Raw genomic sequence first — 6,361 nt, 5'->3', positions numbered from 1 at the left:
TTGTATTGTGTGTTATATTCTTATATATATAAGAATATATATATATAGTTAAGGTTAAGGTCTGTTAAGGTTAGGAGACTGTAAGTTGCAGAATAGTTCATTAATCTGTCAGCATTGTAAGCTGATAGTCATGCAGCATGCAGTTCTAAAGCTGGAAAGAAATTATTGTGCCTTGCTGAAATAAGTATTTTGTATCTTATTTTTCCAAAAAACTTATTGTCTCATAGCACATGCATAAAGTAATGAAGGGAAGGACAAGGATCGAAGGGCCAAGAACAAGAACACAGGGGAGACGCGGGTTACTGTGCCCTGCACAAGGCCCGTGCCAGAGGCTGGCTGAGCATCGTGCGGCATCTCCTCGAGTACGGCGCCGATGTCAACTGCATTGGTCAGGATGGAACCAGACCAATCCACGACGCCGTCGAAAACGACCACTTGGAAATCGTCCGCCTGTTACTGTCTTATGGTGCTGATCCAACGCTTGCAACCTGCTCCAGGAGGACCATCATGAAAATGACCCACAGTGAGCTCATGGAGACCTTCCTCACAGAGTATTTAACTGACCTGCAAGGTCTCCAAAGGCTTGCCCGTATTCCCGGTGTCTCCACACATGAAGAGCCTTTCATCCACCAATGCAAACAGCAAAAGGCAGGCTCAGCCAAGCTGTACTCCAGCCTCGAGGTTGGCTGCCAAACAGCATAAAATGAAAGAAAGCCGGAAGACAGATGGACTGTATGCAGACGAAGAGGAGGATTTCCAACATGCATCTCTGCTGCAGAAATACAGCGAGTGTGAGAAGCCATCAGGGAAACGTCAGTGTAAAACAAAACACTTGGCGCTTCAGGAGAGGAGAAGGAGGTCATCTCTGACAGGGGATGACACCACAGATATCGAAAATGCTGAAGATAAGATAACGGTAACGAGGAAAGTCAGGAAGCGACCGGAGCCTACTTCAGATTGTGACTCCTCACCGGCCAAGCCGTACGAGCAGAAGCCGTACAATCGCCTGCAGCAGACTCCCTCATTACTACCCGTCTCACAGCCCTCGCAACTGCCGATCGCCAGCTCCCCTCAGGAGACCACCCCGAGCCGGCCGATGCCACCCGAAGCACGGAGGCTCATTGTCAACAAGAACGCAGGGGAACTGATAAGGGAATAAAAGATACTGTTTTTGCTTACTGCGCTTGCGCGCCATGAGGGGAGCAGGGGCCTCCCCGGCCGCCCAGCGCGCTGTTTTGCTTATTTGCATTTTACATAAATCTTCAATAAATTTTATTACTATATTTCAGCCTGATTTCATTTACTTATAACAGACTTATCGGAGCTGGGGACTGAGAGATGCAGTTGGACCCAATGAATCCTGATTTTTTGCAGCCTGGGGTCCTATCTGTGCAGGTACTACTGAATATGTAACAGTTCTCCTCTAGATGGCTGGGGCTTTTGGTTTTGCTTTGGTTTGGGTTTTTTTCATGAATTTCTTAGCAGCTCTGGGTAGAGTTCTGTATCTGAAACTCATCCCTTGCATTGGGGGAGAGGAGGTGGCCAAGGTGACCTTCACCAAGATGTTTGCAGAGGAATCCATACCAGATCTCTTCCAGGCTGGAGTCATAATGACTGGGAGGGGGTCAAGAAAGGTGTGGGATCTCCTTGAAGTCAATCGTGCCGTGGGGGCTTCTCTAAGATGTGTGTCTCTAAGGTCACCTCTTTGTTTTAGAACACTACGAAGGCTATGCAGACTTGGGAAAAGATATCGAGCAGTTTGGTTGTTCTTAATGAGTTTCTGAGGTTCAGCAGAGACTTTCTGTTCAGCAACATCAGACTCCCAGGCAAGGGCTTCTTGGGTTCCTGGGACCAGCACCACTGGGAATGGAGAGCTCGGGGGGCAGTCCCCAGTGCAGGGACGTTTCTGCAGGGGGGCCTGGGGTGCACTGAAGGCCTTGGGAGGGGTCCTGAGCTGGAGGCAATGTGCAGAAGGGAGAAGGGCCTGTGGTTGCAAGAGGGTGTTCTCCACGCTGGTCCCAGACCAGAGCGAGCCAAAAACCAGGCAAAGGGGAATCTCCATTGCTAGGAGCTCCCAGATCCGGAAAGGGCAAACTCAGTGGAGGCAGTTTCGTTCTCTGGGTCCTCTTTTCTGCACGAGCTCTTCTCCTGGGGGAAGACAAGAGCGGAGGTGCCAAAAGCGATGATTTCTTGAGCGAATCTCAGACATTTGCTGTTGTTGGGGGGCAGAGGCCGGGCTCCGCAGTGCGCTGAAAGGACATCCTGGAGGCACACGGAGGAGTCTGAACACAGGGTCCTGGGACATGCTAGAGAGCACCAGGGATGTCCTGAGGGGACATGAGGGCAAAAAGGGGGCCTGGAGGCCCCCCAAGAGCACTTGGGTGCCCAGGACTGAGCAGGCCTGTGCCCCCAGGGACACCCAGTGCCTCCCTGCCCGGGGGGGGGGATCACTGGGCCCTGTTGCTGGGGGAGGGTGCCCTGTCAACAAGCACTGGGACCCATTGCTAGGGGCAGGTGGCAGGTGACAGGGGGGCCCTTAGTGACACCCACTGCTGCAGGTGTGGTCAGTGTCATGCAGGACAGCAACAGGGGGGCCTTTGTGACCCGCACAGCAGCAGGTGTGGTCAGTGTGTGTTCGGACAGAGATAGGATAGGACGGGAGCACGGAGCTGGCAAGGAGCCTCTGAGCACAGCCCGATTTTCCCTGCTTCTCTGGCAGCCCTGTGCCGCTGAGGTGTTTCCCCAAAGTTTCCCCGTTGCCCACTTGCAGCCTGTTTATCTCACCCACAGGATGGAGAAGAGACCTCCCTGGGAGGAGGGTGGGGCTCCCCAGGAGAGCAGCTCTCCAGCGGAGCCCCCTGAGGTGCCCTGGGAGGAGAGAGGCACAGGGGGAGGGGTTGCCTGGAGCCAGAACTCTGAGATCTGCTGGAAGTGGCAGTGAAATACCACCCGCTGAGAGGCTGCGGATACCCCAGGAATGGGGGGGACCCTGGTCCTGTGCCACAGGCTCTCGGTCCACACCCTGTAGCAGCCTGCAGGAGGCTGTGGGCTCACGGGGAGGGGGAGGCACAGGGCCGGTTTCCATGTTAAACGAGCAATCAAGGGCAGGAAGTTGCTGACATGGCGTTCTGTCTGAATCGCTGGATTAATCACAGCGCACCATGGCGAGTGAGCTCCCTGGGGCTGCTCCTCTGTCAGCCCTGCACAGCCCCTGTGCTGGGCAGAGACCCAGCCCAGCCTGAGCTCCAGGAGCTCTGGTAACCCCTGCACTGCCTGCCTGGGGGCTGGGGGTCCCCAGGGAGATGGGCTTTGTATCCAAGCCTCTGCAGGGAGCAGTAGGATCTCCTGTGCACACCCAGTCAGGGTCTGGAGCAAGGCTGGGTTCAACAGGTGCTGTGCTGGTTTCTGGGCCAGCTTACAGGTTCCTTGCAGCCTCTGTGCCACGTTTGCCTGAGCCACAGCTTTCCTTGCTCCTGTTGGAGCCTGTGTTGGTTGTGCCCTGCTTTGCTGCTGGTGGCTGAGCTGGCAGTGAGCCCTTCCTCCCTCCCTCTGCCACAGGGTCTCCTCTCCTGAACTTGCAGGAGCAGTTCAGCCCTCCCGAGATTGCTCCGCCTCTCCTGGTGAAGCTGGTGGAAGCTATTGAGAAGAAAGGTAAGGGGTAATGCTGAGCACTGGGGAGACTGATAGATCCCAAAATCCCACAGTGAGGGCAGAGGGGGAGACTGATAGATCCCAGAATCCCACAGTGAGGGCAGAGGGGGGGCTGAGCTCTGTGGGACACACAGGACACAGCTGGCATCATGCTCCTCCCTGGACTGATCCGCTGTTCCCCAGTGCATGGCTTGACCCCACTGTGCCATCCTGCAGAGAGGCCTGGCGTGAGGGTGCTGGGTCTGAGCATCTAGCACGCCCTGGATGGGTGCTGGGGTTTGAGAAGTGCTTCCAGCCTGGATCTCTGCCAGAAAGGGGAAGAAAGATGGAGAAAGGGGGCCACTCAACCGGGTGTCCTGGGGGCCAAGGGGGCTGCGGCAGCATCTGCAGCGGGTTGGCTTGGACACCGTCCAGGCGTGGTTGGCTGTGCCACAGCCATTGCCCAGCTGGCACTGGGAGCTGACAGCAGTGTTCCCCTTCCAGGGTTAGACAGCGAGATGTTGTACAGGACATCTGGCTCCGAACTGAGGCAGGCGCTGAGAACCGGTAAGAACCAGCTCTGCGTGGTGGAGGTGAATCGGTTCAGGTGGAGGAGATTAGTGGATGTGACAGCGCCAGCAGTAATGCAATCCAGGCCAGGCTGCCTGTCCCTGGCAGTTCCTGACTTCCAGCACGCTACCTGTGGGGCTGGGCTGTCCCCGTCCCAACACTTCCCTGCCCCGCTTGGAAGGGGTGGGAGAGGGGGGATTCCTGACACCATCTGCAGGCTGGAGCAAAGGAGACTCGCAGGTGAACAAGTGAACCCCTGTACTTGCCTCCTGCTCTCTTTGGGTGCTCTGCTGATGGGCTGGCAGAGGCTTCTCTGGCTGCCACATCACTAATAACCAGGGGAGGATGTTTCCTAGCTTGGTGGCCCTGTGGGGCCGGAGCTGATGTCTTTGCTGGGGAGCCTTCAGAGCTCTCTGCCTCTTGGCTTGGGCCTCATCTGGCACCACATTGGCATATCCCCTTCCACAGACGTTCCTGCAAACGCCAGCCACACAGTGCTGTCAGCCCTGACTGTGGGACAGCTCTTGGGACAGCCTTTATGTGCTTCCCAAAATCCTGAACCCTGTGTTCAAGGGAGACGTTTTCCCCTTTGGGTTCCGTGTGTGGCTTCTCAGTCTGTGCTTGGCCCTGCCAGCAGTGGGGAGCAAAATTCTCACCCAAGCCTTGCATACCCAGGATTCTTGTGGTCAGATTCCTCTGTGGGCACCCAAAATGACCTCTGCCCTTTCCCAAGGGGAGCTGCTGGGGTTCCCAGAGCCAGCTTGTTTCTGGGGTGTACAGGGAACTTCCCGGAATCCCTCGTGGTGCCGTGTCCCGTGATAGCTGGTTGGGAGGTGTGGGATGGGTCTCAGGATGGGTGCTGACAGCAGTGGAGCTGCTGGCTGGGTGCCCAGTGCTGTGCCCACCACGCATGGGAAATCTGTGCCCTGTCAGATTGGACCCTGGGCGACCTGGAGCCTGTGGACATGCACTCCCTGGGTGAGGCACTGCGGGGTTACCTGCAGGACCTGCCCTCCCCTGTGGTGCCTGTGTCGGTGCACGGAGACATCCTTCACATCCGGCAGGGTAAGGACCTCCCCTGTCTGCCTGGGGAATGGGATGGACACATTTGGGGTATTAAAATAAGCCCTGTCCCTGTGGGGCCTGGCACATGGCCCCCGCTGCTGACAGTGCTCCCACGCTGTGATGCGTCGGAGCATAGAGAGCGATGCTCACTGTCCCAGCTCTTCCATTGTGTCTTGTTCTCTCCCCAGAGATCCCTCAGCCGGAGAATTGCCGGAAGCAGCTGCTGCTGGCCCTGGAGTCGCCTGCGGTCCCGCTCCAGAACACGCTCACCCTGCAGTTCCTGCTCCGGCATCTGGGGAAGGTATCGCAGCAGGCCGAGAGCAACAACCTCCACCCTTGGGCCCTGGGAGAGATCTTTGGCCCCCTGCTCCTGCGGCTGCCTGGCGCCAGGTACATGAGGCCCTCGGTTCTAGCAGTATTCCCAGTGTTCCTGGCCACTGCCTGCCAGGACAGGGAGTCCAGCCTGGAACAGCAGGTCTGCCCACAGCCCCTGCCTTTGGGATCAAACTGCTGGCAGCACACAGGGGTGGGACTCAAAGCTGGGACAGAGCCCTTGTTTCTGTGTCAGCCTGGGATCCGGCAGCTGGGATGAACCAGCTGACCCCGGCTGCCCCTTTGCCCAGGGCTCATGGGAGCAGTGCCACTGCTGTTCTCTGCCACAACTGCTGTTCTTAACTTGCCTGCTCTCTCCCTGCAGCCCAGAGCTGAGCCCTGACTTCTCCATGCTGTTTTTGGAGACACTCCTGCAGACGAAGGAGCTGGTGCTGGAACAGTTGCCTCCAGGTACTGAGATGCCCCTTCCTTGGAGCCTGAGGCACTGGTGTCTGTGCTCTGTGGGTGTGGAATCTGCCCCCACCAACAGGTTGCCCAGGGTGTTTCGGTAGCCCAGCTGTGCCTGGAGGCTGGTCCAAGGTGAAGATGTGCCTGGAGTAGCTCCTGGTAGCATGGTGGCCAAGGGGGCTTTCCAGGCCAGTCACTGCAGGGAGGGGGACTCAGCACTCCAAGGGATTACCTGTGGGGAGCTGGCATTTGGGCTCACCCAGTTTCAACCCCCCTTCTCTTGCAGCCTTGCCTCCCAAACCGCCGAAGCCAAAGC

At 57.1% G+C, this 6,361-nt stretch overlaps 1 pseudogene; it reads left to right on the top strand.

Annotated features, from left to right (window-relative positions):
* The first annotated feature begins 3,525 nt into the window (after nt 1–3,525).
* LOC114071726 overlaps nt 3,526–6,361 on the top strand; it is a 5,649-nt pseudogene continuing 2,813 nt past the window's right edge.

The sequence above is a fragment of the Empidonax traillii genome, unplaced genomic scaffold (assembly GCF_003031625.1).
Source record: "Empidonax traillii isolate 1590-97213 ecotype Southwest subspecies unplaced genomic scaffold, ASM303162v1 scaffold2234:size31437, whole genome shotgun sequence".
NCBI classification, from domain to species: Eukaryota; Metazoa; Chordata; class Aves; order Passeriformes; family Tyrannidae; genus Empidonax; species Empidonax traillii.
This window is presented reverse-complemented; position numbering and strand designations above follow the sequence as displayed.